Source organism: Uloborus diversus, chromosome 1, assembly GCF_026930045.1.
Source record: "Uloborus diversus isolate 005 chromosome 1, Udiv.v.3.1, whole genome shotgun sequence".
NCBI lineage: Eukaryota > Metazoa > Arthropoda > Arachnida > Araneae > Uloboridae > Uloborus > Uloborus diversus.
Window position 1 is genome coordinate 135456694 of NC_072731.1, and position 12639 is coordinate 135469332.

General features: G+C 32.4%; 1 long non-coding RNA gene across 1 annotated transcript in view; it reads left to right on the forward strand.

Moving 5' to 3' along the window:
• LOC129232260 (uncharacterized) overlaps positions 1-11524 on the forward strand; it is a 128583-nt gene extending 117059 nt beyond the window's left edge. Inside the window, exon 3 of the long non-coding RNA XR_008581334.1 lies at positions 10247-11524. This is a non-coding gene — a long non-coding RNA (uncharacterized LOC129232260). The remainder of the gene's footprint in view (positions 1-10246) is intronic.
• Positions 11525-12639: the final 1115 nt, after the last annotated feature.

Genomic DNA, 12639 nt, shown 5'->3' on the forward strand with positions numbered 1-12639 from the left:
TTTGAAATTCAGAAGGAAAAGAACTTATTTTACTTCCATGAAATGTATTAGATTTTTTTCTATTAAATTACCTACATCAAAATTGCAGATTTTTTACCTTCATTATCAACAAGATAGCGGGAATGATGCAAAGCGTTAACATACAATATTACAGGGAAAATTAGATACGCCTTTTAAATCTGCAAAGAAGTTATTCTATAACGCGTGGAAGGGGAAAGGCTTGATAAAATGATCGTTTTTGATCGGAGAAAATGTTTCATTTAATTTTGAAACAAGTATATGCAATTAATTTCGCGACGTTTTTTTATTATTATATGCAACACCATTCTACCTATTTCGCTTTTTTTGGGGGGGGGGGGGATAAACCCAAAATTTGTTTCATGTTCTTGCTCTAAATTATATAATTGAAATTAGTATTATTTACAAAATGTTCTCATCTTACTGAATGTGGAATACACATGCTATTCTAGAAAGCATGTGTATTCCACTACTGCTATTCAAGAAAGCATGTCTCTTTTTATTTATCAAAATCGAAAGTTTATATCAGAGACAAGTATTAAGCATTTGAAGATGTTCATTTTACTTCAAATGCACAAATACCTTTTGAAAATAGCTAATGCAAATAGCTCTCGAAAGAAAGTCAAGAGTAATTTTGCCTACAACTTGCCTGCACGTATAGTAAGCAAGTCATTGTCGAAATTCTTCTTGCGATTATCTTTACTAGTATCATAAATGCGAAAGTATGTTCGTTTGTTTGTTACGCTTTCATGCATTAACTACTCAACCGATTGTCATAAAATTTTGCATACATGTTGCCAGGGATGCAGAACAGGATTTTCGGTATCTTTGATCCAGAAAAATGTGGTTCTTGAGGGATATTAATAAAAGACTCGTTTTTAAAACCCCTAAATGGTTCTTTCTATGCAAAGAAATTATCCAGTCTTTTAGAATTTGGTATCGTTAGAAAGTCCAAAAAATACTGCCTTTGGACTTCGAGGTTTTACTTTCGCAACAAAGCTCGAAGGGCCTAAAATTGATAACAAAACAATGTTATAAGTATTTTTAAACAAGAGAAAATTAATTTTCAAACAACCACCCCAGCGAGATAATATCAGCGAAAAAAAAGTTGAGAATTTATCTCTTGTCATTTCTTGCTTGAATGAGAATAAATAATATTTTTGCGAGAGCGTTTAATCAGGCTTTGTTGGTAGCTAGCGCCATTTAAAATATTTGGGACATGCGTCACGTGATCTCCGTTCCTTTCTAATACGTCAAATAGCCAAACATAAATAAATGAATGTATAAAGAAACAAAAAATTAAAAATGAAATAAATGAACCAATTATCTTTATACATTTTTTTAATTCCAATATGGTTATTGTACACGTTTCTAAGTTTCTTCGCAATTTTTTGTGCTGGTAACTAGTAAAGATACTGGCATGAATATTCTAGTACAGACCATAGTCCACGGAGGCATAATCCCTTAAGTCCTGTATCAACTGAATGATCGTCTTTGCACCTTCAATAAAATCCTGAGCACCCGTATAGTCTGCAGATGCAAGAATAATTAGTGGCTACTTTCGCTGATGTATATACCCCAATGACATCAAATATTTTCCATTTCCTTACTCAAAACAATATAAGTTGTGAAAATGAATATTTGAAAAATAAATTTTAATTTGTTGAATTAGAATCAATAGAAGCTTCATTTGAATGGTATGGTGCGTTACTACAAGTGTGGTGCGTTAATTTAACCATATTTTTGAGTAACATTCACAAGATTTAAGGTTTACTTGCGGTTGTCACTCTAAACTGCAGTAAAATTATGTGCCACTGTTTTTAGCTAGCAAGTTGTACCCTTTTTGTTGCAAAATCCCACAAAAATTTTTTAAGCAATTATTTTCTTTATTGTTTTAATTTGTTTACTGTTCTTGAAGACATCCGGCGTCATCTCACACTTTTGAAGCTTTAGTCGGCTGTCTGGTGGGTTCAAATTCATTCATCTTTAAAACACGATGTTTGCTCTGAACCCTGGAATTCCAATAATTTAATACTACAGTCGGCAAAATCGTACATAGAATGGAATTTCCCATTGAACCAGATTCCAAAGGTTGACACCAAGATCTGCAGAAGATGTTGTGAATCAGGCCAATCTCAGAAACTATTTTAAATATTTCGCTCTAGTCTGGCCAATGAACATTTTTTTTCCTCCATAAGTTACTAATTACCATACCATAAGTTACTAATTATCATACCATAAGTTACTAATTATACCATGTGGGGCTGGGAACTATTCTGTTTAGAAGAACAACAAGATCTCACGTTTCAATCAGCAGAACGATGAATTTAGAAGTTGTTTTCAAAATTGCTGAGTATTGCTAAAATGGCAGTTTAACGTCGAAGAAGTAAAATTTCATTCAAACGTTTGATCGGGCAGTTATTGCGTATAAAAGAATTTAACGTTGAAGAAGGAGCGAAAAGTTACACGTATATTTGAAAAAGTTCCATAAAGAAGAAAATGTATAATGATTCCAATCGTATATAAATGCTCGTAAAATTTTCGATTTTTTCAGTTCTGGAAAATAAAGTGAAGTGAAGAAATTTTAATTACTCCTCTCACCGATTTCCGACCGCTGTTAAAAAAATATCAAAGCATTTTCAATAACATGATGGCTTTCCTCTTTTTAAATAAGTAACAACGCTCTAACTTTATTGCTCAAAACAAACTTATTCAGTAACTTTGACAGCAGTGCATGCATGCGTTAATCTCAGGGCTGCAGAGTCGGAGGCAAAAGAATAGACTCCAACTCCGTGACTTTAAAGCAGGGTTCGTGATTTTTTTTATTGTTTTAAAAAAATCAAATAAGTCGGTTTTTTTATTTAAATCGGATTTTTTTCGTTTAAATCAGATTAAAAAATTAAAAAAAAATTAAATGTTGAAAAATTTGTAGATATTAATTATTTTACATATTTTATAAACATTCAGCGCTGCCCAAATTATTAGACTAAGACTGTTTTAAAAGCAAATTCTTTATTGATTACATAACTGTAGACACATTAACGAACAGTGAAATAATTATCTAATATTTAGAATGCATTCCCTTGTTCTTGATGAGCATTTTAAGTATTTTTGGCATACTTTTCACAAGGTTTACACCATTTCTTAACTTTTTAAAAAAGGAGGTAAAAAATTGTTTATACTCACTATTATATATACTCACAATACACATATTCACTAATTACCTAAAGCTAACTTTGAATATAACAGAGCACACTAATAAAAAGAACTAGTGAACTGTTTAAGCTGATCGAGGTTATGTTCCTGGTAGGTAGATAAAAAAAGAATATAAACAAAGCAGACAGTGCTACCACCTGCAAACATTAAATTATGCTAAAATAACGTAATGATCAGTGTACAGTATGTGCTGTACTTCAACAGTAAAATAAATAGTATTTTAGTACAAATAGTGTAAAAAAAAACTCTGTAGTCTAATAATTTGGTCAGAACTGTAATATATCTCATACAATAGATGAATCCACTTAGCTTACTTTTAAAATAAAGATTAGTTCTCTAAGTATTCAATAAATTTTTAAATTTTATAAATACTTTATAGTGTGCTTAGATATGATGTGATTTTGTTTTATGCTTTGCTTAAAGATAAGTTTTCCATCATCGTGTGTAACTTTTTAGTGTAAAATACTATGTTGAACAATTACTTTTGTTAACTATATTAGTCATGGTGTATAAGAAACTAGTTTTTATTTTGTTCTAAACAGCAATTTTGGATCAAAAGCAATATTGCAAGAGTGAAAATCTGTTGTTACACACACAGAAAGATTGATCTATGTAGCTTTGCCTGTTGAAGTTAAGATAGTATAATGCAGTGTAGTTAAATTTAGAGCAATACATTCTAAAAATGCAAAATTAATTTATAAAAATAAAGAATAGAATCCATAAACTTTTAATTAATGAGTTTTATGAAACGTCCTGACGTAGGGGAATGTAGGGCAATGTGAAATAGCGGGGCAAAGTGAAATGGCGGGGCAAAGTGAAATGGCGGGGCAAAGTGAAATGGCGGGGCAAAGTGAAATTTACTCTGCTTCTAGCGCCACCTATCTAGTAATATTTTAACTATCTAGTATCACATGTAATCTATTCCAGTCAAGAAAAAAATTACCTCTGAAAATCAAAGAATATAATAATACAAGCAATTTTCAAGTATTGATACTCATATTGTAATATTCTGAAGTAAGTCTTTTTTTTTATTAACTGACAAAAGTTCTTGTTATTCATATTTTAAACCTTAATTGAGACCTACTTATATAAAGTGGAGTATTTATTTGTTTAATTTTAAGCTAATTTCTATTTTAAATGATTTGAACAGTTAGTCAAGTACACGCGTGGCAAAGTGAAATAGTTCATTTCATTTATGTACTTATTCAATCCTTTTTACAAATCACTTACGTATTTGTTTATTAATTATTTCTCTCCTTTACATTTCTTCATTTAATAATTCCCTTATTTACTCAATCATTCACTTATTTTCTTATTCATTCACTATTTTATTCACTCATTTATTTTTTTCATTTTTTATATTTTTTATGTTCACTTATTTATTTTATGTTTATTGTTTCATTTCCTTTTCATTTATTTATTCATTATTTTATTTACCCATTTATTTCATCAAAAACATGTTTAATAACCGAATAGAAAATATTTCATTAGAAAAATATTGTATTTTTCACTTTGCCCCCATGATAAAAAAAAGTGAAAAACTTCTACCTGTTTTTGGTAGTGCAAATTTACTGCCAAATATAAAAAAATAATGTTTAAATGCCAGTTTCATTATAAAGTATATTGTTCCTTCTTTATGTACCGTAATTTTCCGAACGAATGTTCGACTGCTCATTTTGAAAAAAGTGAGTTACTTAACTATTTCACTTTGCCCCACATTCCCCTACTTGAATCATAACCAATTTTCCCAAAGTACAAGTCATGGTTTTGATACACATCTTGAATTACCGCTCTTCCAATAATATCGACAAAAGTATGTTTGCAACCAGGAAATGAGACGGCTAAAATCCGATCGATTTCTCTTTTCCATCTGTGAAAACATTTTTCTGAAAATAACCTTTAGCAACTGCTTCTGATTAGTATCCATTCTTAAGCATTCCGTATATTACCCAACGCCCTATCCATCAGAGATCTTCCATCTCTAAGCAACACCATCACTAATCCTTCACTGGTTCACTGGAATTAGCCACTCTGAACAATGCCAAAGTGCAAGCTTCTGTTTTTTGTCTCGCATTACCTCTCAACTCTTGGCAACAAATATCCATCCCTCAACTCCAATTTATTGTTAAAGATTTCAAAAGCCATTTCAAAGAAATCTCAGAATCAACGCTTCATGGCAAACGTTTTTGTTATTTTTCTTATTTCACAGGATAATTCTTTAGCTAAATATTCTTTGATGTTTTTTACTTCCTTTTACAAAAAAGGAAGTATTGTATTCGCGAAAAAATTTTCACTCAAAATTCGGCCTTAATTTCCATTTTGCTCGCCTCCAAATTAATGTTGAGATTTTTTTTTCGACCCGACCACACGCGGATAAGTGCCTAAGAACGTATAAACACCCGAAATATCCATTTTGACATTCCCCGAGTTAATTGCAACGACTTTTCTCATGACGTACGTATGCACTTATGTATGTATGTGCGTATATGCGTATGTACGTATGTATGTCGCATAACTCAAGAACGGTATGTCCTAGAAAGTTGAAATTTGTAAGTGACTCCTAGTGGGGTCTAGTTGTGCACCTTCCTTTTTGGTTGCATTCGTATGCTCCAAAGGGGTTCTTTTTCCCCTTTTTGGGGGGAAATCATTGTTAATTTCGATGTAAACTCAAGTGGTGTTATAATTTGGCGGGCGCTTGGCGATGTATCGCCAGTCTTTTGGTCGCCAAGTTTTGTCACCAAGTTGGCGACAAATCTGGCGAATTTTTATTTATTTATTTATTTATTTTTTTTGAGCAATCACGATTGCTTATTGTTCTCATTTGACTGTTTTGAATTGCTATCATTTTATTTTCCCACCAGCACCCTCTGCCAGTACCACCGTCGCGTCGACCGGCGTCACGATGCTGCTCCTCTTGCGGAAACCGTCCACACAAGCGCGCACACATACAACTCTGCATACACAACACGCACACACATGCATACATACACCCACACGCACCCACACACATGCGCCTACATAAACACACACGCGCATTCATACACACACACGCTCGTGATTGCGAAAAACATAATTTGAATTTAAGATGCCAAAAATTCAAATTAAAAATACATATATTCTTTTCTTTTCTTTTTAAATCTTGTTTTAATTTGGCCACTGGTGGTGATATTTAGAGAGTAAACTATTGAATCACATTAAAATTGCCAATAATGGGAAAATGACATTAAAATTTGAGTAAAAGGAAGTCATGTGATGCACACATCAGCTCGTTTACCAAAATAACAAGAATCTTGGTCGAATTAAAAAAAAAAAAACCGCTCTTTTGACTGATTATTGCACACGTTATTTTGCCCCTATCACTAATTATCATTGTTTTTAAAAACTTATTACTACTGTTTTTGCACATTTCTGCCCTTTCTGGGGGAAAATTCAAGTATTTGTAAGTTTTCCAGCAATGTTGTTATGCATGCATTTTCGTCAAAACATCTATAATCATCTCATTGGGACGAAGAGATAAAGGGGATAATGACTAATAAATTGCATGAAATTAATTAAAAATCCTGCGATAAAAAAGTTCATCAAAATTGTCTCCGAATTTAAAAACACTAATAGCTTCAGAAAGGTTTATTTCCGGTGTCCTAGTTTTGAACTCGAATTTTCTGAAGTAGTTCGTAAGAATTTGCACTGAAGGCATTGTAAAATTAGGACTGCTCATTGCTCAGATTCATAGTTAGATTACAAGTAATTGGACAGTTTGAGCAATTTTTGTAACGATGAACATCGACTGGAAAGGTTTACTGTTGGACAGATGCATGATTCATGCTTCTGGCTTAAAATCTGAAGCTTGTTACAGAATGATGTGCAAGATGTGCAATGATTGGTGAAATAGTTGGCAACAGAGGTGCTAGGAAGAAAGAGGTTTTGAGTAACAGCAAATATCCAACGTTGTTTTGCACAAATAAACAGACTACAGAATACACGTGTTTCGGGGTTTCAAAGAACCACTTTTTCAATTCAAAGGCGTGAGCTTCTAAATGTAAAGACACCCAGTAAAAGGGTCCCCACACCCAGTCTTTTACTGGGTGTCTTTACATCTAAGAAGCTCACACCTTTGAATTTAAAAAGGAGTTCCTTGAAACCCCGAAACACGTGTATTCTGTAATCTGTTTATTTGTGCTAAACAACGTTGGATACTTCCTGTTATTCTTTGGCACAAAGGTATTTATTTATTGCTTGAGGTTTTGAGTGTTATTTCCCACCTTTCAAAACCCGTGATTTTCAATCTTATTTCTAATCCTTGTGTAGTAATCAGGGTTGTACGAGTTTCGGCCAGTGGTGGATTTAACCATAGATAAAACCGGTTAAAATCCGCTTGGATAAAATCAGTTTTGGCAATTAGACAAGGATATAGGAAATAATAAAGTTCGAAATGAATATTAATGAGTACATAATTAAAAGAAATGTGAAAAAGCAATCCCATAATCAGTAACTATTCAATATTTAAGCAAAGAGTTAATTTTACACCTAGGGAAGTAACAAATTACTGCAGGTTCCAAAAGGTTGATCGAATCACAGCAGAAGTATATGATAATGTTTTTTTTTTAAATAAGTGCCAACCAAGATAAAAAGCACAATATATACTTTTTTCATCGTCTCGCGCGCATAAAATGAATTTAAAATTCGCTTAAAGTATATTACTTATGTTTTAATAAATTGAACACATGTTTCAAGTTGATTGAAAAGCAGCTATTAGTTTATTTGTGTTGCAGGCTGTTTAGTGTTCCTAATAAACTCGTATCCTTTGTCTTAGTTGCGAACAGTTTTTAATGTTAATATTAAAAATGTTGAATTTAACTCAATGAATCAGTTTCAAAAATTTCTTCGATTATGATAAATGAACATCCTATCGCCTTTATTTATGCACTAAAAGGTGCAACATTATGCATGTAAGTTATGTGTACACAAATATTAATGTGCTTTAATAAAATACAGTTTTGACCAGCTCTATGGTGGTAAAATCCATTTTTGGTCGGTTTTTACCAGTGGCATGGCCAAAATCAGTTTTGTCCAGCCAAAACTACAACCCTGGACTTTGAAAGTATTTCTTTGATAATACATTTTCCATGTAAGGACCCCCCCCCCCCATCCAAAAAGTTCAGACACGTTAGCCCCACCCCGCTCCCACCACCAGGAGAAAATTCTGTCTTGGCTAGTGTTTTCCAGTCTTCAGTTATCCACAAACACGAAGAAGGAATTTTTGCAGACGTAGGAAAAGGCCACTTTCCCTGCAAGAGGTATCACCCCGCGGAAAAGCCCAAAAGTCAACCCACGGCGATTAACGCTCGGGGTAGGAGGGGTGCCAAGCGAGTGCCCTCCCTTCGCCAGTTCCGAATTTCTCCATCCATCAAACAGCCATTAATCCATTAATCGGTGCATAATGAATGTTGGGGACTCCTCTGGCTCTGGGACTGCCGAAGGGGGACGGAGATTCTCGAAGGGGGTGAGGATGACTCATCTCGGCCCCTCCGCAGACTATAACTCGATTTAGCACGGGCCGTCGCTTTGTTCCGAAGTGTGCCCATGGTTTTTTCTATAAATCCCCCTCTCCCATTTTCTACCCCTTCTTAATATTTGTTCCTGTGGTTGTCGTAGGAAAAAATGCAATGCAAGAATAAGATTGCACTTTGCAGTCTGTCTACCTGTTTCTTTTTCGCTCCGAGTCAAACGGGCCATGAAATGATTAATTAAGACGGATTTACATCAGGCAAAGCATGTCAGAAAAGCTGAAATTACGCAGTGTATTTCACAAGAACTGCTTAAATTCGCACTCGAATCATGTTAAAGATAATAGTGTAGGTCGAAAGTTCTGAAATGTTTTACTCCTTTTTAATGCTCCCTTCAAAATAAAGTTCAACCTTTAATTCCGCAATTCACGTCGAGTGATTTATTGAATTCACATTCTAAGAATAAGGAACAGACATCACATTAACGAAAAAATATTAAGGTATTTAGTAGGGTCCACGACACTAATCCAAATTCTATAAGATTCTTGAGTTTGATCGTAGTTTTTAACATAATTGTAGTGGATGCTCGACTGCTATTCGACATTTGGTTTAATCAGCCGATGCTCCAAATTTTTAGTTTAGATGAAAAGCAAACTAAATACTCAACTTCGATCGACTGGAAAAATATTTCATTAATCCAAGCATCATAAAGTTAATCGAAGCTAATAAATATCTTTAAAATACTCACATCGCGAAAAAACAACAAAGTTTGTCACACTTTTATTGCTTCAAAATTTTCATAGGTTCGAGAGAGAAAAAAAAAGAAATATCTTTTGTGACCTTTAAAACGGTATATTTATTAAATTATCAAGCTATGAATCTAAAACTAAAAAAATCAACTTTTTAATGCTTCTCAGATAATATATTTTTTATAAGTTCAAAATGTTTTAACATTAATTTGATTAGAGAATCTGCATCACTACGGGTTCAAAACATCGTATTTTTGGTTAAAAAATTATTTTTTGCCCTTTATCTTTAATTATAATATAAAGTTCTTTTTTTTTTTTTTTTGGGCATAATTTACCTTGGCGTATTTTTTGGCGTAGAGGAAATGATAGTTTATCATTCTCTCTAAGAGATATCCCGAAATACCACTGGAAATACATAAAGACAATTATATTTTTCTGCCAGTTCCTATCAAAAGAATTCAAATAAATGTGTAAAAATACAACAACTTAAAAAGACATTTACATGACGAGGCAGATAAAATTTTTCATAACCACACGCACGCACACAAAGGGTATTACAGAGCCTTGTTTTTATTAGAAGTTACTTACATTTGTTTACTTAAGCTGATGACTTAAAAGTGCCTGTAAGAGAAAGGTATTTGGGGATCATGGTTAAGAGTGATTTTGCTATAAATAGAGTTTTAAGTGCTATTCTTTCATTTTCCTATTGCACACAATTATTATCAATTACATTCGTACTTATACGCATTTTCTTTGCAGTGTGAAGATTATTCTCAAGCATTCTACATGTGATTGAGATTTGGAAATGTGCTCAAGATTGAACCAGGATCTAGAATTTACTTTATTATATATTTTTAAATTGTTTTTATATTTTTGTTTATTTATTTATATGTGTTTTTAAAATTTTTATTTTTTAATTTATTTATATATTTAAAAAAATATTTATTTAGTTTTTTTATTTTATTAATTAACTTATTTCATTTATAAAAGTTTTTATATGAATGACTCAATTGCCAGAAATACCCTTTGAAGTTTACTTGAAGCAGACTTTTTGAGGAAACTAGAGGTGCGATACCGGTGACAAAACATCGATCAACCACGGATTGTATGGAATTTTCAAACGTACAGATAAGACGAATCTACTTGAATGAGAGGGAAAAGCAAAATATTCATGCGCGTACTCCACTCATTTGACTGAGACTCTGTTTCTGCAAAAGCTGACATCACTAAAAATAATAGATTCGTCTATTTCCGGCTGTAAAACGGATGTTTGTCTTTCCATACAATCCGTGGTCAGACTGTATTGAAATTCATCGACTACAAAACATCACTGCTTTAAAACATTGCTTTTCTAAAACATAGAATTTTTTTATGCTAGTACATTAGTGGTTCCCAACCTTATTTTGCTCGAGGTCCGCACCCCGTATTATGATGAATCTCCCGTAACACATTTAAAATTAATGTTTGTTTATTCTTTTTCTAGACAACATGGGAAAAGGAAAAAACAAATTACAAATCAAATATATTTGTTATCATTACTACATGTTAATTCATACGAAGTTTCCATCTGTTTTCAAATACCAATTTCTGACCATTGAAAGCAATTTTTGAAGCTATGCTTCCGTTCCACCTTTTACCTTTGACGCGCATGTGCAAAGCTTTCTTTATGTAAAATTGTTTAACTTCATCTGTAGCGAAGCCTCCGTGGCGCAATCGACTATCGCGTTCGACTGTGGTTGGCGGTTCAAGCCCTGCCGGAAGAATGAAATGTTTTTTGAATGTTAAAAAAACGGCAGTCACGGGACTAGCAGACAGAAGCTTTTCAGTTAAACTGGATAACGTTGAATTAATAAATTTAATTATATTAACTCGAACTTAATTCGATTTATCGTTTTAATATAACATAATAGGCTTATGTTAGTCAATAAAAGCATAGCTTCTGTCGGGAGGCCCCACGACTGCCATTTTTTATTCCTTTGTTGTGTTGATTTTTACCTTTGCAATTTGTATTTACTACTACATGACTTTTCGCATAATATTGTGTAATAAGGCGATGCAAAGAGAATATTTTTGTTCATTTTTTTTTTTTTTTGGAAAATTTCTTATGTCGCTATTGATACCGATATCGCATTCAAAAGAATACCTAATACCGGAATTAGTTTTGGTTTGGTATTGCAATCACTGAATTCAGGGAACATTTTGATGAAAGAAATATGTAAAAGTGCAAAAAGTAAGCAGATGAACAGTTTATGCAGATTATTAGCATATAATTTTAACACCCATAATCAAATTAAAAACTTTTACCGAGAAAGTATTGTGATAGAATGAAAATCAATGCCAGCAAAAATCAATGCCAAAATCAATGCCAGTGGAGTTTAATTAAAATTTTAGACGCAAGAGCTTTCGTTCTCAGAGAAATAAGACAGAAAATTAATTGTTGTTATTTGTAAAGATAAAATATGTGTCCACTTTGAGCAAGAATGGTTGAATTTTATTCGAATAGAATTTTTAATTAAATTTGAGTTGTGTAAAGTTTCATTAGTTGGTTTTTTAAAGGTTTGGTGAAATAAATTCAAGAATTTCATTTTTGGAACAGAGTTTGCCTAGAAAGCGTTTACTGGAAATCAATTTTATAAACGAGAACTGTTTTATAACCTATTTTCTGTTAAACAAAAGAGAAAAGTAAACCACCCACCATCGAACAAAGTTAATTATTATACTGAAAGTAGGCAGAAAGGTTGGTAATTTTAAAATACTCTATTCAAAGAAGGAAAATATAATCTATAGATCAGAAAAATTTTCATTCTGCACTCCCACGCTTTCAGAAAAGAAATTTAATTTCAGCAGACATGTTTGTCAGAAAATTCATTACATGAACAAATAAATTATTTTTGTATTCCTTATTTTTGTATATCCTATTTTCCTCTATTATAAGGATATTTAGATAAATTAATTGAAGTAAAAATACTTACATATTGAATTGAAGTGATATATTCTTCATTTGAAACTACTGCTTTCCAATTAAATTGAAAATGTTTTGAGTCCAAGTATGAAAAGGTTAATCTGTACAACGCACAATCACGTTTTCATTAACTATTTAAGAGAGCGGGAGGGGAAAGTTAATCCTTAAATGAAAAGTTTTTTAATAAATT